Source organism: Bos indicus, chromosome 20 (assembly GCF_029378745.1).
Source record: "Bos indicus isolate NIAB-ARS_2022 breed Sahiwal x Tharparkar chromosome 20, NIAB-ARS_B.indTharparkar_mat_pri_1.0, whole genome shotgun sequence".
NCBI classification, from domain to species: domain Eukaryota; kingdom Metazoa; phylum Chordata; class Mammalia; order Artiodactyla; family Bovidae; genus Bos; species Bos indicus.
This window is the reverse complement of record NC_091779.1, coordinates 21225032-21251825: the sequence shown is the minus strand read 5'-3', so window position 1 is coordinate 21251825 and position 26794 is coordinate 21225032. Positions and strand designations below refer to the sequence as shown.

The 26794-nt window shown below is 39.4% G+C and overlaps 1 long non-coding RNA gene across 2 annotated transcripts in view; it reads left to right on the top strand.

The window, feature by feature from the left end:
* The window catches only part of LOC109574772 (uncharacterized), a 211364-nt gene that overhangs the window by 29509 nt on the left and 155061 nt on the right, over positions 1 to 26794 (top strand). For both annotated transcript variants that reach the window (XR_011562420.1, XR_011562421.1), the window contains exon 2: positions 18314 to 18515. This is a non-coding gene — a long non-coding RNA (uncharacterized lncRNA). The remainder of the gene's footprint in view (positions 1 to 18313; positions 18516 to 26794) is intronic.

The following is a 26794-nucleotide window of genomic DNA, read 5'->3' as shown; positions in this document are numbered from 1 at the left end:
ATATTAAAAGATGCTTACTCCTTGGAAGAAAAGTTATGACCAACCTAGATAGCATATTGAAAAGCAGAGACATTACTTTGCCAACAAAGGTCCGTCTAGTCAAGGCTATGGTTTTTCCACTGGTCATGTATGGATGTGAGAGTTGGACTGTGAAGAAGGCTGAGCGCTGAAGAATTGATGCTTTTGAACTGTGGTGTTGGAGAAGACTCTTGAGAGTCCCTTGGACTGGGAGGAGATCCAACCAGTTCATTCTGAAGGAGATCAGCCCTGGGATTTCTTTGGAAGGAATGTTGCTAAAGCTGAAACTCCAGTACTTTGGCCACTTCATGTGAAGAGTTGACTCATTGAAAAATACTCTGATGCTGGGAGGGATTGCGGGCAGGAGGAGAAGGGGATGACAGAGGATGAGATGGCTGGATGGCATCACTGACTCAATGGACGTGAGTCTGAGTGAACTCTGGGGGTTGGTGATGGACAGGGAGGCCTGGTATGCTGCGATTCATGGGGTCACAAAGAGTCGGACACGACTGCGCGACTGAACTGAACTACTCCTTGGAAGGAAAGTTATGACCAACCTAGATAGCATATTCAAAAGCAGAGTCATTACTTTGCCAACAAAGGTCCGTCTAGTCAAGGCTATGGTTTTTCCTGTTGTCATGTATGGATGTGAGAGTTGGACTGTGAAGAAGGCTGAGCACCGAAGAATTGATGCTTTTGAACTGTGGTGTTGGAGAAGACTCTTGAGAGTCCCTTGGACTGCAAGGAGATCTAACCAGCCCATTCTGAAGGAGATCAGCCCTGGGATTTCTTTGGAAGGACTGATGCTAAAGCTGAAACTCCAGTACTTTGGCCACCTCATGCGAAGAGTTGACTCATTGGAAAAGACTCTGATGCTGGGAGGGATTGGGGGCAGGAGGAGAAGGGGACGACAGAGGATGAGATGGCTGGATGGCATCACCAACTCAATGGACATCAGTCTGAGTGAGCTCTGGGAGTTGGTGATGGACAGGGAGGCATGGCGTGCTGCGATTCTTGGGGTCACAAAGAGTCGGACACGACTGAGTGACTGAACTGAACTGAACTGAGAATTTATACAAGTAGAATACTTATATCCTAGATGCAATGCTTTAATATGTCAGCCTAGGGAAATCCACTGACTTCTTGTTGTAGACTGAAATGAGTCCATTCAATTTTGTACAGAATTATATACCTTCCCTGCCAATGGTGCTAATGATACCGTAAAGCAGGTACTCAGTACTATCTGTTATCCTTCCTGACATATAGAGCAGCTGAGGAGATGGACGACTATGGCTAAATACCTTAATAGAATCTAAGAGGAAAGAAGAAATGTTTGTGCTTTAATAAATGATTTAGGTTATAGTGGTTCAAACTACTGGAGCGTTTGTGTTTAAATTACTGCCTTTGCATTTGATGGTTCTGGATGTATATAAAAACAGAATGATTATTGATTGTTTACTTTGATTTGCTTCATGATGACCTCACTGGATGTCAGATTTGATGATGGACATGTTCGTCTGAGATTTCCATTGCATCTTAACAGACTATTAATGTGTAGGGAACAAGATTAGGCTTTTTTCCCTGATAGCTCAGTGGAGGGGACAGTGTAGAGATACTTTGTACCATGCATTGTGTACTTTGGAATACACATTCTGTAAATATCTTATGAGCTATCAACTTAGTGAGCAATATCCCAACTGATTATTTTTATGGAGAACATAGCATCTTCTTTAGTTTTTTTTTTAATTATTATTATTCTTTATGCCATATGTTTTCCTTTTCATTTGAAGGCTCTCTGAATAATTCAGGCCAAAAAAAGTGAATGTGGCTTTAAAATACCTAAACTAGCTACTAGGCTTAAATTCTCTAAGCTTGTGATGCTCAAGCAAGGATGTGCATCAAAGAAAACCTGGGGTGCTTTATAAATAAGAAGGTTGCTGCTAAGTCGCTTCAGTCGTGTCCGACTCTGTGCGACCCCAGAGAACGGCAGCCCACCAGGCTTCCCCGTCCCTGGCATGCTCCAGGCAAGAACACTGGAGTGGGTTGCCATTTCCTTCTCCAGTGCATGAAAGTGAAGAGTGAAAGTGAAGTCGCTCAGTCACGTCCTAGCGATCCCATGGACTACAGCCCACCAGGCTCTTCTGTCCATGGGATTTTCCAGGCAAGAGTGCTGGAGTGGGGTGCCATAAATAAGAAGGTTACAGACTCTCAGACATCCCAATTCAGAAGCCTCCAGAGATAGAACCTTCAATGTGTCCTTTTAAATAGATTTCAGGTGCCTCTGGTTCTTCCTTCTGGCTAAGAGCCCCATACCTAATAAATATTCTGTTACTGATATGTATGGTACATACCTTATAATTTGTGTCTCTTGATTTTAAATTTTTGAGAAATCCTCATGCGTGGAATCTTTCTATATTTCTGGTTTGAAAGCCAGCTTTTGATTACATTTAAGCTTATGCATTCTCTTACATTTATGTTGCCTTTACATTTAGCAAAATACCTTTGTTTCATCCTCACCATCATCTTGTGAGATCGGCCATGACCACAGTTCATGAACATGCAAGTTGGCTCAGAGCATGTGAGCCCCTAGTTGAGGGTATATATGGAGCCTCAAACCTGGTCCATGCAATGCACACTAAATTATGTACCTGCACTGGCTGGGTAAGCTCAGAGGGGCTATATTCTTCTCATTTTCACAGAGGCATGCCATGGGCCAGTGGTGCCCCTGTGGTAAGCAACCAGGGCTTATTATCCCCATGTAAGGCATGAAGAGCTGGAGAGGCTCAGAGGATGAGAATCAGTGGTTCCTCCAAGGTTTCACAGGTCATGAGTGCCCAGCTCAGATGACGTTACTTGTCCTAACCCAGTGCTTTCCTGTCATACTGGAAATTACTCTTTTATAGTCTTTGAAATACCCATGTAATTCCACCCAAAGAATTTACAGATGCTCTCGTTGTTCAACTTTGTTCCTGACCATATAATTATGAATTTCTTTTTCTTTTTGATCAGGACCAATTTAGTTAACGTTGGTTGTGACTTGTCTTTGAAAAGAAACACTCATACGAACAAAGCAAAACAACTGTCTGATAACCTTTGAAATTCCAGGCTATGTTAAACATCTAGATTAAAATCAGTAAAACATCTGGAGTTTTCATAAAGATGGTAATGTATGTAGATCATCCTTCAGGATATGTGCATATGCTTGTCCTGTGACATACTGGAAATAGTAGTAGCATGGAGATGAGGAAGCACAACATCTAGTCCTGATATTCTCCCTGATTTCATGCATGCCTCACCCAATTCATGATGAAATGATAAACGTCTGGCTTTTTTTTCTTTTTTTTTTTGCTGGAAATTAGTCCTGCACAAATGTGTTCTTTGGCTAGTCTGCGTGGTTCCTTTGTGTTCTTCTGGCCATGTCCCTCTGCCCCCACCAGCTGCCACTGTGCTCACCACGTCATTCTCCTCGGGACACAGTTCTTCTCTTCTGGCCTTTGAGGCTGCCAGCATCCCTCTTACCTCTTACTTCCCAAGCCTGGATGTAAAGCCTTCCTCTCAGCTCCTCATGGAAGACAGAGTTCAGGCTGTTTAAGTGTTGCTGTGTCTTTATTAAAGACCGTAGTAGTAGAAAGGGAGTTCAACACCAAGAATAACTCACACTGCTCTCTTCCTGGACTGGTGCCCTGTCTCGTTACCAGCCTGTCTCCACGTTCCAGGCACGACTCACTCAGAAAGGCTGGCAGGGCCCTACGTCTCTCCAGACATGCGAGTGCAAGCATAATGACTCTCAGCTACAGAAAGAGGAGGGTTTTAATCCCCTCATCTCATTTTAAGACTTACCTCTCTAGTCTTCCATTTCTGTTCTAGGTTTCAGAATTTTTAGGATTATTACAAGTGGCAACATCTGTTCACTTCAGGAGAAACCTCATTTCTGCCCAGAAGGATGGAATATCTTCCCACAGTCCCTACAATACAGTTTAAAGTTATTAGTCGTCAGACTCCAATAAATTAATCAAAGTCTAAATTATTCCACCTTTAATGCTCGTTCCTGTGGGATATTGATGCTTTATCAGTGTGTATATGTGCCTCAATTAGTTAAGTTTTATCTTATTCTCTCCTCTGAGGATTTCAAGTAATCTGGGTTCCAAGATTGTGGGTCACTTTTTATACCTCTCTGTTCTTCTCATTTTCCAGTATGCCAAACAGAGATGAAAAATCCTCTATAGGGGTTTTAAAGGATCATATGGAATGCACTAAATCATGCTACTTATGTGCTAGATTTTGTACACATACTGTTTTAAATTTTGTATATATTTTTATATTAATTCAACAAATACTAAATAACTATTGCCATGTGCCTTGCACTGTTATAAATGCATTTAAGAATAACACATTTCATAATATCCCTTTACTATACTGTGATTAGCTTTATTTTGTCTTTACTCTGAGGCTCAGAGAGTTTAAGCAAACTGCCTAAGGTCACACAAGTAGTGTGAGGAGTCAGTCCGATTCTGGAATTTATGTGTGTGTTTGTGAGTGCTAGTCACTCAGTCACGTCCAACTCTTTTCGACCCCATGGACTGCAGCATGCCAGGACTCTCTGTCCATGGGATTCTCTAGGCAAGAATATTGGAATGGGATGCTGTTCCCTCCTCCAGGGGATCTTTCCAACCCAGAGATTGAACCCCAGGTCTCCTGCATGGTAGGCAGATTTTTTATTGTCTAAGACATTTAATTCTTTCTGGAATTTATGTTCTTAGCATTTTGCATAGGCTTAGAATTCTGGCATCTGAAGACATGACCAGAGTGAACAAAAAAAGAAGGAAAAAAAAAGAAAAGAAAGATATGTTTACTTGCAATATGAAGGAATCCTTAAATTAGAATTTTAGTGTAAGCAATTATCCAAATATACAAATCACCAAGAAAATAAAAATCTGTATTCTTTCAGATGCCAGTTTTGTGGGGCTTGTTATTGAATTTTTATTAATAACAGTTGTTGACAGAAAAAAAAAAAAAAAACTATGGCCCCTGTCCTTAATCTAGGGCCTTGCTACTTTCAGTGTGGACCCAGCCGCACCATCAGAAACCCCGGAGAATTCGTTGGAGATGAGGATTCTCAGATCCACACAGACCTACTGAATCAAAATCTGGGCTTTACCAAGGACCTCAGATGATTTCTGTGCACATTAAAGTTTGAGAAGCTCTGGTCTAAAGCAGTATATGCTCCAGCATTGATGTAAAGTGATATTACCCAGATGTAAGCAGCTGTTTACCAGATATGCCCAGGGAGAGCATCAATATGTTGATCTTCCTAGAATGAACTTGCAGCATGCCAACTCTTCAGCAGTATGAGAACTCTGTGCCAGTAAATCATAGTTACCATTAGGAAACGTCCCTCTTTAAAATTTCTTCTGATTCAGACCTCCCAAGCACCATCGCCAAGCTCCATCCGAAGGCTCTGTGGGGGCGAGGATCCTTGTCATCCAATCCAGATCATAATTGGTGGATCTACTTGAACAGGTGCACAAGTTGATTAGTGTAATCTAGTGAGAGAGGCTATTGTGTGACATCACTTGGGTCTTTGAGATGCTCAGTGGGGATTTCCACTCTTCTGATTTATGCTTTGACCCTTCCCCTCCAGCACAGGTGCTTTCTGACTCCTGCCTCTCCATATGGCTCCTCATGTCTGATCCAGATCTCAGCATGCTGGGATCTGATCTGAATACTCTTATTCTGTTTCTCTCATGCCTTTCCTGTCCTGCTTGGATATCCTGATACCCATCTGAGTGCCCCCCTGCAGATTCTAAAAATTGCTGGTATCCTGTGCCTATGCCTGATGGCGGACTCCCCTCCATGCTGGAGGTGACTGCGTGCATCTATCTATGGGACTAATCAGACACAGGTTGAACCCAGCTTCTGATCTTTGTCTTCCAGTCTTGCTCAGCCTCATGTCCCTTCATGAAGATCTAGGCCTGAAGGTAATTTTTCTTGTGAATGAATGTGAGAGTGCAAATTTAAAACCAAAGAGGTAAGGCTGTGAATGCATTCAATCATGGAAGAACTGAATTCTGTTTCAATTTCTGCTGTCAGAACAGCCTATTCTTCTAAATAAAAACATGAGCCAAACACAATCTAATTTGTTTAATAGAAAAAAATTGAATTTCATGATCAAATGAGACTGGCTATTCTATGACTCAATCAGTTGTGGAAATGAAATAATGTGTCTTGAGCTCCTAAGAGAATGTTCTGTCTATGGCAGGTGTGTTAATAAGTGCTAGTTCTCTTTCTCTTGGCAATCAGTTCAAATAAAATCGAAAAGGTCTGCTTTGATGTGGTGGGTAAACCTGGCTTTAGTGTCTGTATTCTAAGTCTGTCTTCCTGAGGGCATGTATTAAGCATCACAAGAGAGGTCTGAGGCCACTGAATTCTACTGGATAGTCCAGCCATTACAGCCAGCAGCACATCATCAAGAAAAGTTATTATTTTTTGACAGTGGTTTTCCTATAATCGATAAAAGCTACGGAAGAGTCTTTGCAAAACTCAGGGTCTCTGTAGGAGTATGAGGCCAGCTTGGGAATGAACAGTGTGTGTTCTATTCAGCTTAGTTAGAATCACTGAGCATCTGGTTTACGTAGATAATAGAGAACATTTGTCCAGACACCTGCCATGTGCAAATTGCTTATCATTTTTATACTTGCAAATTAGGAATCCAAGACCCCTGCAAGGTTATGAATAAATAACAGGACTAAGGGCTTATAGACCAAAGTCATTGTTAAAATAAACAAGCTGTAACCCAAGATTTAACAAGCCAGCCACCCTGCAAGTAGTGCATTCCCAGCCCTGCATTGTCCTCTGTGGGGCTTACGTTCACCAGTCATTTCTTTTTCTTTAATTTCCTTTTTTTTTTTTTTTTAAAAAAGAGATTATTCCCATATTCTCATTTTGATAGCCTTTGACAGATGGTACACAAAGGGAATATGATTTAATATAGTGAGTTTGGTTGGTATGAGGATGAGATTAAAGGCCTTTGACTTTCTAGTCTTGTTGAAGTCTCAGAAAAGAGTTGGCCCTGCATAGAATTGTGAGGAAGTGCAGCCTTCCATTCCATGAGGTCCTCTTATCTCTTTTCTGACTTTACCCTTTGAAAGATTGCCTCCCCCGGGTATTCTTTTTCTTCTTTTCCCTTCTGAAAACTTGTTTTCAGGAGATACATGCAGAAAAACTCATACTAATGAGCAGACAGCTGTTAAAGTTGTAATATATTCCTTTTACTAAGAATATTGGTATTTTTAACTGGAGACAAGAAACCACATGTCAGAGACAAAAAAAAAAAAAAAAAAGAATTTGTTAATTGCAAAATGTTAGACATTAGTGAGCAGGTGGAGAAAATATTTCAGTGGGGGAAGAAAATCCTGAGTTTCATTAAGCTCCTGCAGGATACTTGCCCTGCCTACAGGTAAGAGTTGAAAAGTGAGGACTGAAGTAAAGGGGTGGGGGATACAAAGGGGTATATGTGAGGATCAGTGGAGGAGAAGAGCAAGAAGAAATATTTGTATGATACTAAGAGGTTGAAGTTATCTTTTTATTAAGTAATTGAGGCTTTGGATTAAGAGATGGAAAACAAGAGAGCATTTGGTTCCTACTTAATACTGTGGAGTGGAGGCTATCCTAAAAATCTGGTGTGCTTCTAATTGAAAACAGATTTTCAAAGAGTGGTATAAGTCCTTATGTAAAAGCTTGAAGTAATTATTCATTTTGCTGATATTTTCACTTGTTTAGTGTTTGATGTGCTTAAAGTAATATACTTTTGCATAGAAAACAAACCTTAGGCAGTAAGATTTAATCAGATATGGTATGATAGTCAGCCTCCAAGATGGCCCCCAGTAACTCTTGCCTCCTGGTATCCACATCCTTCTGTCGTCTTTTCCCATATTGGCTACTGTTGATCTATGAGATAAGTAAGATGTTATGGAAGTGACACTGTGACTTCTGCAAGCTTAGGTCACAAACTCATGATAGCTTCTGTCTTATACTCTCTTTATCACTTGCTCTGGAGAAATATCCAGATGCCGTGTGATAAGAACATACCAGTAGCCCCATAGAAATCTCATGAGGAGAGTAAGTAATTTCTTCTGCCATCAACCAGCTCCAAATCGCCAGCCAAATGAATGCCTCCTGTTGAAAGCAGATTCTCTAGCCTCAGTCTAGCCTTCAGATGAAAATCTAGCCCATATTTTGATGCATCCTCGTGAAAGACTCTGAACCAGAACCATGTGGCTAAAAGCTGCTCCCAACTTCCTGACTCACAAAAGTTATGAGAGATAACCAATGTTTATTGCTATGTTAAGCCACTGGTTTTGAGGTAATTTTTAATGCAGTTTTTAACTAATACATATGAATAAGGCAGAGATCTAGCCTGGAAGTGTGGATAGAAAAGTCAAAGCATCAAGTCAATAAATTTAACTTAGTGACCTACCATGGCCCAGCATGATTCTAGACACTGTAATTAAAATTTAAAAAGCACAATGTCCCAACCTCAGATGACTTAGTGCATGGTTTGATAAATGTGGATCATCCATATCACCAAAGAGAGCAGTGCGGAGAAAGATGTGCCCATATTTTGCAGATATTATACATTGTAGAAAGGAGAAGGGCAGGGTAGGGTAGACCAAAGAGCTAATGACTTCTGGAGGAAGTGGCACGATAGATGGCCCACAGAAGACTTAGGAACACTTAGAAGACTTAGAAGACTCTGAAATGAATTCCAGAAAAGTTTTTCCAGTGGAAGAATGTGATTAGAAGTCATGATGATAGAAATGAGCGAGCTCACTGGGGAAGGTTTAGTGTGTATGTATGTATTTGTGCTTGTGGGAGGGTCCTAAATCCTAGTTTTTGATTTAATGATCTTGGAAAAAAGTCTAAGAAGTAGAAAAAATATTTAAAATTCAAATCATGAGAAATCATCTTGGAATCAGATTTTAAGAAACCTTATCTGGTTTTCAAGTACAGGATATGTTAGGAGAGAATAAAGATAAGTGAGAAGATCCCATGGCGATCCAGGTTTGTGAGACATTTAGTTGGGGGCAATGAAACTCAATGGACATAAATCTGATCAAACTCCAGGAGATGGTGGAGGACAGAGGTGCCTGCAATGCTAGAGTCTATGATGTTGCAAAGAGTCAGACATGACTTAGTGACTGAACAACAATGAGAGAGGAGAGGAAGGGCAAATCTATGACAACACAAAAAGGCCAAGTGACTACCTCTTCCCTTGAACTGCAAACACCATTGTGTCAGGAACCATTCTCATTGCCAAGCACATAACTGGCATGAGTAAGTGCTCAGCATGAATTTATTGAATGAATAAATGAAAAAAGGTTATTCCATCCTCCTGTTGACCGTCCTCTTGTTCACTGGTCTTTTTTTCACATGTTGCTTGCCACCCCCGGGTCTTTCCTCATCATGCCATTTGTTCTACCTGGACTGACTACTCCAGGTCCATAGGGCAATAATAGATATGAGGATCATTTGATTAGTATCTGGCTATCCTATTAAAATGCAAATAAGCTCCACAAGGAAAGGGACCTGTCTGCAGGAAAAACTGTTATATTTTCAAGGGCATTTTTTTGTACCTATCCAAATGAAGGATGAGATATCAAGTAAATCTCTTCTTCTCATCCCTCACTATCCAAAATACCCCTAGGCTCTCCATTTCTCTTCCTGAATAGCTCTTACCTCACATCACATATTCTATCTGTGCATGAAAGAGTGAGCATAGCCTTCCTGAGGCTGCTATATTTAAGAGGGAAGCTTTCATGGTTAGCCCTTGGCTGGTGTCAGGAATGTGAATTTCCCACCATTTTCTAACTGATGAGAATGGTTTGTTGTACCTAAATTATTTGTACAGTGTTCATATTAGACACTTGCTTGTCTCTAGGAATCTGGAATTTTTGTACAGTTAGGCAGAGGGTACCTATGCGGCTAGACCCCAGGAAAAACTTTGGGCACTGAGGCTCTAATAAACTTCCTGATTGACAACATTGCACACATGTTGCCACAATTCAATGCTGGAAGAATTAAACATTCCATGTGAGTCCACGGATAAAGGACTCTGGAAGCTTGTGCCTGATTTCCTCCTTTCTCCTCATGTGCCTTTTTCATTTGCTGATTTGGTTTTGTATTCTTTTGCTGTAATAAATCACATCTACAACTATCTGCTGAGTCCTATGAATCCTAGCAAATCATAGAAACTGGTGGTGGTCCTGAAGAACTCTGACCATTCATTGACAAATTCTGTCTGCATTTCTTTCAAAGTATATCGTGAATATGATCATTTCTCATTTCCTCCACTGTTTCTACCCTTGTCAAAACTGTTATGATCTGTCTTCTAGTTGATACTCTTCACCAGTCTCCCAATTTCCACTCCTTCATTTTCTTGAGCGCTGCTGCTGCTGCTAAGTCACCTCAGTCGTGTCCGACTCTGTGCGACCCCGTAGACGGCAGCCTACCAGGCTCCCCCGTCCCTGGGATTCTCCAGGCAAGAACACTGGAGTGGGTTGCCATTTCCTTCTCCAATGCATGAAAGTGAAAAGTGAAAGTGAAGTCGCTCAGTCGTGTCCGACTCTTAGCGACCCCATGGACTGCAGCCCACCAGGCTCCTCCATCCATGAGATTTTCCAGGCAAGAGTACTGGAGTGGGGTGCCATTGCCCTCTCCAAGCACAGCAAACTGATTAAAATGAAAACATGACCTGTCACTCCTCTGCTTAAGCCCTCTAGTGACCAGACATCCCACTCAAAGAAAAAGCAAAGTATTTACATGACCTCTGCACTCTGACTACTTATTGACCCCTAGCCTGCAGCCCCTCCTGCCCCTAGCCTGCAGCCCCTCCAGCCAGAAACTTTGCCTGATCTTCCTCACAGGCACATTACAGCCTTTACAGTCCCTTTGACCTGGAACGCCCTGCCCAGATGGATCTTTGTGGTTCAATTCTTCACTTCCTTTAGACTTTTAGAAATCAAATATGGCCTTAATAGGAGGCCTTCCCTGGACACCCTACCTGAAATGTCAACCTCTCCTTTTCCTCATTCTCCTTTACTTTTTCCCCTTAACACTTATCATCAAACTACTATAGCTGCATTGTTTATTTACATTACTTATTGTAGGGATTTTTGTCTGTGTTCACTGAAATATCTCTGGTTCCTACAATAGCTCCTGACATACAGAAGGAGCTCAAGAAATATCTGTTTAATGAATGCACAAGGAAATGGAAAAATAATAAACAGCCCAGTCCCAAATCTCACATTTCCTGAATAGGTTTTCCCAATTCCCCTAAAATTTTTTGCATAGAATTCTCTCTCTCTCTTTGTGTGTGAGTGTGTGTTTTGGTTATTTATCTCATTCTCCTTGTTTGCTATTTCTAACTGCCAATCATTTCCTAATTCTCTTTGTAGTCCCTATACCTGGAACAGTGCCTGGCATGTTGTAATTCAACAGCAAAGTTCTGAGTGAATGAGTGAATAAATGAACTTCTCTTGTGATGCAAAATATCTTTCCAAATGGTTAGCCCAAGTTACACTGATGTTAGCATATGCGCGCACCCCTTTCACTAAAGATAAGGCAAGGAGTTTGTTTTTGTTCGTTCAGTCATGCTAAATGGCTATATTGTATTTTTGTTTGTTTCTTTGATTGCTACTCTTTAACTATTTTCAATTCTTTTTGTTAAATCTGTAAATCTGTTGTGCTTGTAGTTTATTTTAGAAACAATGAAAACACAATATTTCCAAAGAATATGAAAACTGATTGTTTCTTTGTACCAGCAGGATTGAAGAATGTGTGTCAGGGCCAGGGAGACAGCAAAAATGAGTGAACCCAGGAGTGAATGTTCTGTTGGTGGAAATGGGCTCTATGTTCTCTGCTGCCCTTTGTTGGTAGTATTCAGTACCACTGAGTGCTGTGTGGGGCAGTGGGCTCAGTGTTGCCAAAGTTTCTTTTTCAAAATTAAGCCTTTTATCTCTTAGGTCTAAAGGTGAAATCCTGGAGGTAAAAATACAGCATAACGTTAGCAGTAAAAATATTCACCTTGAGATGAGGAAATGGTAAAAGTACTAAAAAGTAATCAACAACAGGTGATAACGTGAGAAGGTGTAACGGATTTGCTAACCTTGAGAGTGTTGAACACTGTATGTGTTTTATACTTGGGTCTCTGATAGTACTGATACAGCTTATGATGATTAAGAAATAAGTTGATTTTTATTCTTTCCCACCGCCATCAGATTTCCAAATTGTATTGATTGTCCTATAGTTGGTAGAATGGCACCCTGACATTTGCTTTTGGATTTGATAATTCATTTATAGCAGCTATTAAATTCCTAACTGGTAGATTGGGGAAACTTCTGGGCAGCAGAAAGCACATGTTGTACACACTTTATCAACCATGCACACAGTAGAATTCCATATGTTCATTGCCAGCTGCCCTATGCAGATCCTCTCCTGGAGTTGTGTGCCATAGAAATAGGGTTGTATTATCAAAATCTGTATTCTTGAAAAAAAACGGCTTTATTTTCAAAGAGTTGCTTGCTAGAAAAGGGGAATGACATTAATAAAACAGGATGGCCCATCATCTGGACAGTTTCCTTGGTGGTCAATTATAGCCGGCATCCTGGGGAGGGCCACATCTGTTATACAGACTTCAAGTTTTCTTCTCACAATAAAGAAAAGGGAGAAGCTATTGAATGCACACTGAGACCCTCCCCTAGTATTGCAGGTGGCATTCCCAGAGCTAAAATTTTAGCATTTACCTTGTGTTAACCTTTTACATTTTCTTTTCTTTTTTAATATGCGGTTTCTGTGGCTGACTACAGGATTTCATGACATAATATTTCTATGTATCCTTTGTGAAAATATCTAAAGTACTTACTGCTGCTTAAAATTCTGAAAGAGAATTTTTTATTTTTTTTTTAAGTTTGGAGCTCTCAACCTGGTCCCCTGAAGAATATAAAAGAGAGAAGAAACTGTTTATCATGCCCAATAGGAGATAGGACTAGTTTATTTAGCTTGTTTAGGACATGATTGTAATGTTGGTGTATAAAGAAAATTGCCCAAAGTCCGTTTTCATAATACCAAATGATGACTATATTTATCACAGCACCATTGTCCTGTAGTCCAAACATTATTACCTTATTCATCATGCCAATAGCAATATTTTCTTATCCTATTTGTCTTTTATTTCTACTCTCAAACAAGGCAATAGGGAAGTTATGCTGCCTTTAATTTGGGGGGGCAAACTACATAATAATTGACTTTATTTCTCTTTAACTTAAATATTTCCTAAATTCAGAATTAGTTTCATAATGTTTGAATGAGGCTTCATCTTATATGCCCTGAGAAAAGAGATCAAGCTATGTAGGAAATGGTTATGGCTTTTTTCTTAAATCAAAACCAAAAGCAATCAGAAAACCACAATAATAATAGGCTTACATAGCTGGTTGTTAGGTTGCAAGATACATGATATTCAGAGCCTGCTATGTATCAAATACATGCTTGGTAATTTAAAGACATTTATTATTTCTACAGATTAGTCTTTTCCAGTGAGGATTAGAATTCTCATTGTACAAAAAAAGATACAAAAGCACCTGGTAAAGGACAGGACTATTTCTACCAGCCTCACTATATGAACCTGAATCTTCTCTCTCTGTGAATAACAGAGAAGATTCAGGGTGAATGTACACAGATAAATTAGCTTCACGGTGGCACCGAGGCTTTCTGAAATTGCAGCAAACCAATTTGACTGTCATACTGGCTAGCTTGTGTTCGGCTCTGGGGCCCCTATATAGTGGCATTGATCTTTTTTTAATCTTGTAGGATCATATGCTTCCACACAGGGCTGTGTCCTTTAAAAAGACACCTCGGGGATGCTGAGCATCCAGAAAATGTGCCAAATATTTCACAACTCATCTCTTTGAATTACCTTGAGAGTACCTGGCACTTGTTTTTTTTCAGTGGTGACAACTCTTCAGTCTTTGAGGATTGGTTTTGAAAATGTGAAGCAAACAGAAAAAAAAAAAAGGAAAAGCTATCCAGAGCTGAGTCTAAAGAATGCGGTAATAATTGCTTTACTTGAGCCCCACTTGAGATGTGTTTATCCAATTAAAAACATGATTTTCCCTCCCTTCCTACCTCTCCCCCTTCCTTACTTCTTCCCTCTTTTCCTCCTCCTTCCCTTTCTCCTCCTCCTTCTCCTTGTTCTAGTCTTTTTTTCTTAGCTCATGAAATGCTTCTGTGAAGAGACTTTCAAAAATGTTTTCAGCATGGAAAATTTTTAAAATCAATAAGTATTCTTCCAAGTGACAACCTTGAATACTAATATTTTGAAAAGTAAGTTCTAGTGTGTTTGTAAAAAACAAATCATACAGCTAACCCCAGTGGGTTTCCCATCTCTGGTAATCCACTGCTGCGTACACACTGCCCCCAAAATGTAGTGAGGAAAATGGAAATCATTTTCTGATGCACACAGTCTCATGGGTCAGGAAGTCAGGCAGCGACAGCAGGGGCAGCGCCTCTCACCCTTCACCCGCCACGAGAGCTGGGGCCTCGGCCGAGTGGCCCAGTGGACTGGATGGCCTGAATAGGGCACTTTGAGGCCTCAGTTCTGCTATGGTCCTTGGTCCTTCTCCACATCTGAGATGGTTTTGGTTTTTGTTTTTTCCCCCTACTCACATGCCTAACACCTGCCTTGATATGGCTAGAATGTCTGGCTCTGGCAGGTCATCTCTCCCCATGTAGACTCTCAAAATACCCAGATGCAACTTCCTCACAATGTGACAATCTGAGCAGCTGGTCTTCCAACCTAGTGGTTGGCTTTCCCCAAAGTGAGTGTTCCAGGAAGCGAGAAGTGAAACTTGCCAGTCTCATAAGGCCTGGCCTGGAAACTGATTCAGCATCTCTTCTACCATATGCTTTGAGGAAAAGCAGTCACAGAGCAACCTAGATTCAAGAGCCAGGGACATGAACCTCAGCATTCCATGAGTAGAAGCTCAAAAATGTTGGTCACTTTAATGAACCACGAAGCCTAAAGCTCTCCAGATAGATAGGACATGTATTCATGGATTCTTCTCTCATTTGTAAACATCAGAAATGTTCCAGGTATTGTATGGATTAAAGATGAAATAATAAGCATGGATTTTTCTAAGGATACTGTATGAATATGCTCAGAATCTAGATACACTGATTTTAATAAGGTTATTATAGTATGAAGATAATTCTGGTTAATGTTTATGTCTATATGGTAGACTCATTCTAACAAATAATCTATCAGCAAATTTTGATACTTTGGAAAGTAATCGCCTGATAGATTGATGCAGATTACCTGTGCATTATATTAGAAGTTATATAATCCTCTCTACCTTGTTCATGCTTGTCTCTTTTCCTGAAATATACTACTTACATTCATACTGAGTTTGCTTCCTAAAGTGTCTATCTAGCCATCAAAGTCCACATCTTCCTTTAAGTCTTTCCCATACCCAAGTTATGAGAATGGGGTTTCTGAGGCTCCATAATTCTTGGAAGCTTAGAAGAAAGAAATTTTCAGGTAAATTTTGGACTTGTGATTCTTCACATACTTTACCTCAGATTAAAGCTATTTATTTTCTCATTGTCTTTTCACTCCTGATAAGCACCTAGCAGGTGGTGCTTTATTTATTTATTTGCATGATATTTATTTACTTATTATGTGATTTATTTACACTTTTATTTATTTACATGATGCCATTCTTAGTGTGGTATCCTGCCCAGAGTAAGGGCTTGAGATGTACTGTTCAAAATAAATAATAAAGACAGATACATAAGGATTTCTGTTGATTGTGTAGAGTTATAGAAATATCCATGATGCTAAAATTTGTGATGAATTGAGCACTTAACCTAGACAGAACAATGGTAAGTGCCTATATACAAGATCCATTCAGCTTTATGAAATGAGAGTCCTGGTACTTGCCTAGGCATTATGCTGGGTGAAAACCTGAATGCAGCTTCCTCACTCAAGGCATGCTTATTCTAGGGGAGGAATTGAACACCACACAAGAAAGTGGATAACCATTTACAGAATTGTGATAAGGGCTATTAAAGGAAAGCACAGTATGCCCGGAGAATACACAGATCTAACCAACCCAGTGGAGTGGTGGTTAAGAAGACAACTGTGGAGATGCCTTTTGGGCTGAATTTTAAAGGATGATCAGTAGTTAACAAAAGGGGTTACACAGTGGATTCCAGGACTTGAGGACGAAGGATGCATGACCTGTTGGAGAATGGAGAGAAGTGATGTTTATGCTGAGATCTGAAGGATAGATGGGAGTTGACCAGCTGCATAGTGGAGGCAGATAATATCAGGCAGAAGAAACAATTAGTGGCATGTACCTAAGGTGGGAAAGAGCAGAGTTAAGAGAAACTGGGTGATAAAGTGACAAAGGCAAGACTTAAATTCAGGCTCAGAGCTTTTATGTGAGAGAATATTTGCAAGTACCATTCCCCCTTAAGCTTCGGTGTGGACTAGCTCATACTGTGGACACGTGACTTACAGTTCTGAGTCTATTAAGAACAAAGTGTATCTTCTCTATGCTCAAGATGGCTTCCCCACACCTCTCCAGTCACATTAGGAATGGTGACATTGTTAGAGAGGTTGTACAAATCATGGCAATTTCCAGACAGTGCTGGGCTCTAGAGAGTAGACTGCAACTCTGAGGCCAAGCCCAAATTTCATGGTAGACATGAGTGATGTTTTCTAAGTCCTTTATCCACATAGTGAAGAGGGAGGCAAGGTCCTCTCCGCAGTGTGATTATCGAGGACGAAGCTGCGTACAAACACACCAGACACTGTGGAGAGAAGCTTGGCTTAGATGCTGAAAAGATTCAGGCTAAAGTGCTGGCCTGGCTTAAAAATCCTAGCCTTTTTTAATATCCTAGCCTCTTTTAATATCCTAGCCTAAAATTACCAGGTCTCTCATGCTGTTAACTTCACTGAGCTTAAAGTTTTTACCTGTAAGAAGAGTAAAAACTGACTCCAAGAGGCTATTGTGATGATTAATAAGATACTGTAAACAGAACTGTAGTCTATTAGACACTCTATAAATGATTATTATTGCTGTATTACTATTTCTATTTTACATTTTGTGTCCTTCAGTTACCAGAGCAGGAATAATGGCTCTTTAAATATTGACTTAACTCTTTCTCTCTATGTAGCACCTGTGTGTGGTAGAGAGAACAATGGCGTCCCCGAAGATGGCCACATTCTATTTCTTGGAACCTGTGAACAAGTTAAATTACATAGCAAAAGGGACTATGTGGATGTATTAATAATGGCATTAAACATCCTGAGATGAGATGATTATACCAGATTATCAGGGGGTAGTCACAACGATCATTATAAAACTGGAGGCAAGAAGGTCAAAAGCAGGAAAATTGGAAGATACTACTCCCTGGCTTTAACAATGGAGGAACAAATTCTCCCCTAGAACCTCCAGAAGAAACCCAGCCATGTGGACACCTTGATTTTAGCCCATTGAGATCTATTTTGAACTTCTGAACCACTTGTATTATAGGTGTGTTGTTCTAAGCCATTAAGTTTGTGGTAATTTTTTACAATGGCAGTGGAAAACTAATGCATGATGGGACAAATAGTTTTAGCTAGTAAAATTTTTATGTGGAAGCTTTGTGCATAGGAAAGCATCTTCATTTATATACACAGCCCTTATAAAATTATCTGCTCATATTGATGAATGGTGCTTCTGTTAGTGAAGAAAGAGCCTGTTCTGCACCTGAATTTATCCCAATAATCTCTTAAGTACTCCTTTTCTTTGTCATAATGTTATTTTTTTCCCTTGTTTGTTTGAAGGATAGACAAAAAATAAAAATAATGCACTAGAAAGTCTTTTGAGAAGAGGATTTCCCAAGATGTTTCTGTGTCTGGCATGATGGAACTCCCCCAGTGGTATTTATAACTGGAAAGCACTGGGTTCTTCAAAGTTCACACCGAATGAGAGCCCCGTCTCATGGTCAGGGGGATGTCATCTGCCATCGCCATGACTTCCTGCCAAAACGATTCCTTGCCTGTCCCAGGAAGGGTATTTTTATGCAAGAAGTTTCAGTATAACCTACTTTTAAAAATGTGAGAGTTTAAAAGTAGTTGGTAATTCAATCTTACTCTTGGTACTGAATGGTTTTGTAATAAAATCATTTTAGAGTGGAGTTCTTTCTGTCCCTCTGTCCTGTTTTAATTTTTTTTTTTTTTTTTTTTTACTTATAGCCTTCTGATCTTCAACTTCAAGCCATTTACTCTGCAGTGAATAGCCAAGCATTTTCACTTGGCTGGCTATGTCTCGGATGTTCCTGTTTGTTTATGCATTTGCTTCTCGGGAAGTAAAGTATAAAACTTTTAACAAACACCTTTACCTTTGTTAAATAGATATAGAGCCAACAAAGTATAATATGAAATTCAATACAGAAAGGTGAGTAAAGTTTGAACTTAATACTAGAAATGTTTGTGTTTTTCTCAAAATTTATCAACTTTCTGTACCTCATACTTAGCCTTTAGAGTTTTTAAGACCATGTCAATACTATGGAAACAAAATGCCAAGCCAAGTTTCTAATGCCGGTTAATTATTGAATATTGCTCTCAGAACTGTAGTTATTTCTCTGAAGATCAATCATGGCTTTATATGTGGGCTACCAATACTGCTCCATTCATGTATACTAAAGTATTTCTACTGATGAAGAAAAATTTGTATAGAATGGTAACTTATGCCATATCTAAGAGGAAAATAGCTACTTTAGTTGAAACTTCTAATGATATCAAGTTTACTATAATAGAATTGAAATTGCTCTGAAATCTCATATTTCCTACATAGCACTAAAGCGAGAACTGTAACAGACTCATTACATTTGAGCCCTTTAATAATTTTTATCTTCTTCCTAACTAAACCTGCCTGTAATATGCAACTAGACTTCCATGATTTAACACAGAGCATTGCTTCACTATGTAGGGAGGGTACAAATTACTTTCAGAAAAGATCTGTTGCATGTGGTTTGGAAAATCTAATTTTGATTCTAATCTGGGTCTTCCCATATCTCCACTCAAAATTGCCTTGTAGAATATCTAGTAAGTTTATGACAAACTGTGAAGCAAATAAATTAGCCTTTCAGTGAGGCCCTAGATGATACCAAGGGTCATAATCTCAAGAAACTGGAGTGACCCTCTCTAGAAAGAAACAGCCAGAGAACTATTTCAAAGGTGTGATTTTAAAAATGCAGTAGATTACTTCACTTAGCATAATGCCTTCCAATGAGATCACTTTTATACGTGGAATCTAAAAAATACAACAAACTGGCGAATGTAATAAAAAAGCAAACTCATAGATACAGAGAACAAACAAGTGGTTACCAGGAGGGAGAGGCAAGGAGGGAGGGACAATACAGGGACAGGGGATTAAGAGGTCCCATCTATTAGGTATAAAATAAGCTACAAGGATATATTGTACAACACGGGGAATATGACCAATATTTTATAGTAATTCTAAATAGATATAACCCTTAAAATTATGAAACATTATGTATACCTCTAACATATATATTGAGAGGGCAATGGCACCCCACTCCAGTACTCTTGCCTGGAAAATCCCGTGGGCTGAGGAGCCTGGTAGGCTGCAGTCCATAGGGTCGCTAAGAGTCGGACATGACTGAGTGACTTCACTTTCACTTTTCACTTTCACGCATTGGAGAAGGAAATGGCAACCCACTCCAGTGTTCTTGCCTGGAGAATCCCAGGGACGGGGGAGCCTGGTGGGCTGCGGTCTATGGGGTCGCACAGAGTCGGACACGACTGAAGTGACTTAGCAGCAGCAGCAGCAGCAACATGTATATTAATAATAAAGTAGATCAACTATACATAAAAGTGTTTTTCCATAAAAATAAAACTTTAAAAAGAGACACTGTCAATACTCTTTTCATATCCTCTCACCTGTTCGGTATAAGGTGACCAAATTCAAATGCATTTCTCTGCCTAGGGGCTTCTTCCACATTCTAGCATTCACTTTGCTGCCCATAGGCTGGGTTGGGTGAGGCAGAGAATTAGCGTTCTGCCTGGAAACCACCTTCCTTTTGTGACTGACAAATAGGCCAGCTCCATCACCCTCAGGTTAGATAAGTCTGAGACATGTATTCTACACTGGCTCACAGCCTTCTCTAGAGGGCTTAAACTCTAGTGACCAATAGTAGAAACTTGCTTTGTGAAAATCCTTTGTTACTTGCTTTTATCTTCCTATCTCATTCCTCTACTTCTCTGCCAGAATTACCTTCAATATAAACTACCATTTAGGTCCCTGGAATCCATTTCTAGCAAAGGACATACCTTTTGAAAAGCAACATTTTTTTTCCCTCCCAACTTTATTGAGATATAATAATTGACATATAACTTTGTGTAACTTTTAAGTACAACATAGTGATTTGATACATGTATATATTGTGAAATGATTGCTATAATATGGTTACATCATCTTGTAATAAGTACTGTCTTTTCCTAGTAGTAAGAACATTTAAGATCTACAGTTCTACTCTCTTAACAACTTCCAAGTATATAACACAGTACTGTTAATTCTTGTCACCATGCTGTAAATTAGGTGCCCGGAACTTATTCATCTCATAAGTGGAAGTTTGTTCCCTTCGACCAACATCCCCCCCGCCCCCCCATTTTCCCTAGTTCCTGGAAACCACCATTCTACTCTCTGCTATCATGAGTTCAGTTTTTTGGGGGTTTTTTGTTTGTTTTTTTTTTGTTTTAAATTCTATATATCGTGAGATCATCTAGTATTTGACTTTATCTGACTTGTTTCACTTGGAATAATACCCCTCAAGTTTCATCCATGTTGTTGCAAGTGGCAGGATTTTCTACTTTTTTATGGCTGAATAATTCAGTGTGTGTGATTATCATTTGTTTATCCATCCATCTGTTGATGTGCATTTCAGTTATTTCCATGTCTTGGCTATTATAAATAAGGCTACAGTGAGCTTTGTGGTGCATATATCTCTTTGAGGCAGTGCTTTTATTTTCTTTAGATATATACTCAGAAGTAGGATTGCTAATCATAGAGTAGTTCTGTTTTAATTATTTGAGGCGATCCACACTGTTTTCCATAGTGGATGTATGACTTTGCATTTTTGCCAACAGTGTACAAAGGTTCTCCTTTTTGTACATCCTGGCCAAACCGTGTTACTTGTTGTCTTTTTGATAGTAGTCATCCTAACTGTTGTAAAGAGACATCTCATTGTGGTTTTAATTTGCATTTCCCTGATGATTAATGAGGAGAAGGCAATGGCACCCCACTCCAGTACTCTTGCCTGGAGAATCCCATGGACGGAGGAGCCTGGTAGGCTGCAGTCCATGAGGTCGCTAGGAGTCGGACACGACTGAGCGACTTCACTTTCACTTTTCACTTTCATGCATTGGAGAAGGAAATGGCAACCCACTCCAATGTTCTTGCCTTGAGAATCCCAGGGACAGGGGAGCCTGGTGGGCCGCCGTCTATGGGTCACACAGAGTCGGACACGACTGAAGCGACTTAGCAGTAGCAGCAGATGATTAATGTGCCTGCTGGCTATCTGTATGTATTCTTTGGAACAATGTCTCTTCAGGTCCTCTGCCCTTTTAAAATTGGATTAGTAGTCTTTTTGATATCAAGTTGTATGAATTTCTTACATATTTTAGACATTAGCCCATTTTCTGTTATATGGTTTACAAATATTTTCTCCCATTTCATAGATTTATCTCTTCATTTTTTGGTTGTGTCTTTTGCCATGCAGAAGCTTTTTAAGTAGTCCCACCTGTTTTTATTTGCTTTTGTTTCTTGTGCTTTTGGTGTCATCTCCAAAAAAGCATTGCCAAGAGCAATCAGGGAGTTTTCTCCTCTATACTTTCTTTTAAGGAGTATTATGGTTTCAGGTCTTACATTTAAATCTTTAATCCATTGTGAGTGAATTTTGATGTGTGGTTTAAGACAGAGGTCCAATTTCACTGTTTTGCATGGGCCAGTTTTTCTACTATCACTTGTTGACAAGACTATTCTTTTCACACTGAGTATTCTACACTTTCTAGTTGATCACATATGCACGCTTTTTTTGTTTGTTTGTTTGTTTCTGGGCTCTCAGTTCTGTTTCACTGGTCCATGTGTCTGTTTTTATGCTAGTACCATCTATTTGATTAGTTTTATAGTATAGTTTGAAATCAAGAAGTGTGATGCCTCCAGCTTTGACTCAAGATTGCTTTGGCCACTTGGGGTCTTATTTTTTTTTTTTTTTTCTATTTCTGCGGGTGGCGGGTGGGTGGGGAATCCCATTCCCCTCTGCCACCCCCTCCCCCCCACCGAAATAGACAAACCTGAATTTTTCCATTTTCATTTTGGGAACTTTTCTAATTCCCAAAATGGAATTTTGATAGGGATTGCACTGAGTCTCTATATGGCTTTGGGTAATAGGGACATTTTAACAATATTAATTCTTCTGATTCGTGAACATGAGATATCTTTCCATTTATTTGTGTCTTCTCCAATTTCCTTCATCATTGTCTTATAGTTTTCAGTGTACAGATCTTTTACCTCCTTGGTTAAATGTGCCTATTTCATATTTTAAATTTGAAAACATAAGCTCAAGCACAATTACCAAGAGGCTCAGTGAAGGACAAAGAAATATGAAGCCCAACTATACATATTCATCATTTGCATCTGCTCATTGTTCCTGCTCAAAAGTAAATGTTTCCATTGTTTGTGAAAATGGAAAACACTTTCCTGAGCATTTTAATGAGATTAACTTGATTTCAGGATTTTAAAGTAGCATCCAAAAAAAAAAAAAAAAAAACAATCCACATAGCTAAAATGATCCACTCATGATTATGGAAATTCTTTTTAGGAGATACTGATTAAGGAGGAAGCTAATTTAATATTAATTATTTTGCTATGCTCTTTTTCCATCAAATAGAAAAAGAGTATGAACCAGAGAAAATTGCTTGATAAAAGTTAGGCTTTCCAGGTGGCGCTAGTGGTAAAGAATCTGCCTGCCAATTCAAGAGACCTAAGAGACGAGAGTTCAATCCCTGGATTAGGAAGATTCCCTGGAGGAGGAGGAAATGGCAGCCCACTCTAATACTCTTGCCAGGAGAATCCCATGGACAGAGGAGCCTAGTGGGCTACAGTCCACAGCGTCACAAAGACTCAGGCATGACTGAGTAGCTGAGCACAATAAAATGTTTTAGCTTGGAAGAGTTAGAATTGATTCTGTATTATCAAAGTAGTAATTACCTTGGAAATAAGGTGCTTTTCACTGCTAATAGCTCATTTTAATAATTCAACAGTTTCCTGTTTGAGGCATTTTAAAAACAGCACTTCAGAAAAATGGTCATGTTTGTAAACTTTGTTACTGTTCTGAAAATATGATTGCCTTTTGACTCTAAGTAAGATTAAATTTATTGCTTGGTTTTTGGCTCTTCTCTAAAGTTATTTTCAGTTACTTTAATATCTGCCTTTTAGCTTCCTGATAATTTCCATTTTCATTATTTCCTTTCTCTCAGTCCTATTAGGGGGGAAAAAATGTTCAAGGCAAACATATTGGCTGGAGTTGGTATTGGGCTTGGCTGTACTGTGTTGTCTAGAAGCTGATTATCCCAGAAACACATTTGCTTCAACACTGAAAGTTTTACTGGCAGTACATTAAATCTAGCTTTCAATCTGCACCAAGTTCTACAGGATTGTCCAGTGTGGTGGTGTTTCAGCTGAGGTTCCAGTGACTGGAGTATTGTGCTGATGAGACAAATAGTTTAGTCTAATTGCAAACTCAAGTATAAAGTGTATGGCATTTCTGCCATTCCTGGGAACAGTAAGCATACTTAAGTGGAACTCTAACATTTCTTGAATGTGATTATTTTTAACTTGCCTTAGTTTTCCATCATGAACATTTAAAAGATGTTCAAGGAGCTCTGTAAATTAATACCATCCTATCAACTCATGAAACCTTGCTGAGGTCAATTAAAAAACTTAGAGTAAACATTAAAGATACAATGACCACACTATACTGCAGGATTTTTTTAGGATGCATTATTATGTCAGAGAAGGTATTATGGAATTGAATGGTTAAGGATAGGTATGCATTTTAGGTTCTGGTTAAAGTCTTTGCTTCACTTAACTTGGATTATATTATTGACCTAAGGTAACTGGTTCAAAATTTTTTTAGATATAGAATAATAAAGCCTAATAACAAATTATTAAAGAGAAAAACTATCCCTTTTGCAATGGGAACAGAAGCAAGGAAACATTTAAAATGTTTGGAAAATAGACATAGTAGAAAGTAAAATCCATGAGTAAACCAGCTTAAAATCGATTTGCTTCTATTATGGTTACAATTAGGATTGCATTTTTAAAATGTATAGACCTGTTTAAATTATGGTAATCTTTTGGTTGGAACACAGAGGACTCTTGCACTCAATTGTTTCCAGGGCAGCACAATCCTGCTACTGGAAAAGAGAAGGGGGAACCAATTAGAGTCCTTGGAAAAAGTGTTGGAGCAGGACAAATGAGGATGGTAGCCATGGGGAGGATAAATGGCCACCACACTGGTGTTACCCACTAGAATCTGTTCAGTGTTGCTGACTGGCTATTAAATAGCACCAGAAAGAAAAGACCATTTTCTCTAAGATTAGCCCACTGCCTAAATCATGTTAATGCCTTTATCAGGCCCACCTGGCTGATTTTTTGAGGTCCTTCTGATGGTTCATACTTAGGGGAATACTAGGAGATAGGACTGCATTAAATAGTTTTAGATATAAATTCTTCAAGCCTTAGTTTTTATTATTCATAAGATAGTTATAATCTTCCTACTCACTTCCAGAGGTGTTGTGAAAACCAACTAGCTTAATATATATTAAAAGGCTATGAAAATTGTCAAGTATTAGTAACTATAAGATGGCATGATGATGACATCATAATACATACCATACTCATTATCTCTCAGGCACAGTTTTAGATGTTATATTGTCTTACTCAAACCTTTGAACAACTCTGTGAAGTAGGTAATATTATTATCATCCTTATCCTATGGATAAAATTGAAAAAAACAAAGACTAAAGAATTTTTCCAAGGTCATAGTAGGGCATAGAGCCCAGAATCAGTCCTGTGCAACAGTGTCTCAGAACCCATAAACTTGTATAAGTCACTGCCCCCTGTTCATGGTACACTGTCCAGTGATGATGATGATGGTGACAACAAGGGCAACAGTGATGAAGCTGACTATTGATCACAATTATCTAATTTAGAAAATAGCCTGGGGCCAAAATATAGCTGAACACTTGATGTGAAAGTTGCTCAGTCATGTCCAACTCTTTGCACCCCATGGACTGTACCGTCCATGGAATTCTCCAGGCCAAAATACTGAAGTGGGTAGCTGTTCCCTTTTCCAGGGGATCTTCCCAAGCCAGGGATTGAACCCAGGGTCCCTGCATTGCAAGCAGATTCTTTACCAGGTGGGCCACCAGGGAATAAACTGAAACAAAACTGACTCTCTTGTAAATTCTAAAACTGATTTTTATCGCAAAAGGGGCTAATCTGGAGCTAAACCTCAGGTAAATTTCCTCTCCCTCTTTCCCTTATTCTGATGTGTAGACATACGCCCATTATAAAAACATGACATTCAGAAGGTTCTTAGACGTCAAGAAGTTCTGACCTTTCAGCAAATAGATGTATTACAAACTAGGCCCCCAGAACTCTACTTCACTAGAACTGACTTTGGGTCTTTGGACAAGGGATGAGTCAAGTTTCACTTCCACGTACTCATTCCTTTTTCTCTCTGGGAAAAAATGTTAATATTCTTGGGGGAGGTATAGTATTAAAAGTTTTGCACATTTATAAGTTAGCACAAATGAGATTTTCTCAGTCAACTTTTTAAAGTCACAGCTAAAAAGGGAACAGTCTCCTGTTACACAATATACGTGAGCCTTAAATGGGAGATAAAGTACTGGAGAAGCCCAATTTTAATCTTTGTCCAAAATGGAAGCCTTGGGTAAACAGAGGGCAACCGAAGGACATGGGAAATGGGGTCAGGGAAAACGTACTACTTAAAAGCGTGGATTGTGAAGGGGTTGGAGCAGGTGCCACTGAAGCAAACTTCACATTTTGGGAGCTTCATAAGCACTGACATCCTTTAATATTCATAGATGAAGACAGAACAGACTTTGGGTGCTTGTTCTGGCAAAACGGAAAACTCATGACAGACACAATTAAAAGAGCGGAGAGTCATATGACTTTTCAATATCTGATTAAAGAAGGAGAATTTTTTATAAAGTGTTTCTTTGTTTTTTTTCACATAGATATATATTTATAATTGGAATATAAATGCTTTACAATGTTGTATTAGTTTCTGATGTACAACATGAATCAGCTATATGTATACATACATTCCCTCCCACTTAAGTCTCTGACAAGCGACCCCCCCTCCCCACCCCGCAGCCATCCCATCCCTCTAGGTCATCACAGAGCCACAAGCTGAGTTCCCTGTTATACTCTTTGGATTACAAGAAGTTATATCCAGGAAAAGGGAAGAAAAAAAAGAGTGTTATTTAAGAACATAGCAGATCTGGAACTTGAATGGGAAGGGTGCAGGAAGCTAGAGCTGTTCCAGGGTGGCTCACCCCCTCAACAGCACCTGAGCTCTGTCTTCCATCTGCCTCCTCACAGCTTCCCAAGGCCACATCATT